This window comes from Octopus sinensis, linkage group LG10 (assembly GCF_006345805.1).
Source record: "Octopus sinensis linkage group LG10, ASM634580v1, whole genome shotgun sequence".
Lineage (NCBI taxonomy): Eukaryota > Metazoa > Mollusca > Cephalopoda > Octopoda > Octopodidae > Octopus > Octopus sinensis.
Genome location: NC_043006.1, coordinates 9743134 through 9743582, shown reverse-complemented (window position 1 = coordinate 9743582; position 449 = coordinate 9743134).

Genomic DNA, 449 nt, shown 5'->3' with positions numbered 1-449 from the left:
TTTTCAGCAATCCTGATATGGCCGATCTGGGCTGTATCAGTGATGTCAACCCCCAACACACTATATCGGACATAACGTTTAGTGCCCCTGATGTCTTAGCGGCGATAAACGAAATAAAACACAATTCAGCAGTAGGCCCCGATAGGTTCCCTGCTTGTGTCCTGAAGGTGTGTCGACACCAACTTGCATCTCCCCTTGCTAATCTGTGGAGAAACTCACTGGATGCTGGCTATATTCCAAAAAACCTTCTGTCCCAGTCTGTTGTCCCAGTTTTCAAAAAGGGAAACAAGTCCCTTGCAGTGAATTACCGTCCGATCTCACTCACCTCTCATATCATCAAGGTATTTGAGAGGGGGTGAGATCTCAAATAACCCAATTTCTGGAAAGCAACAGACGGCTGATCTCCAACCAACATGGGTTCCGTATGGAAGGGACTGCCTAACGCAGCT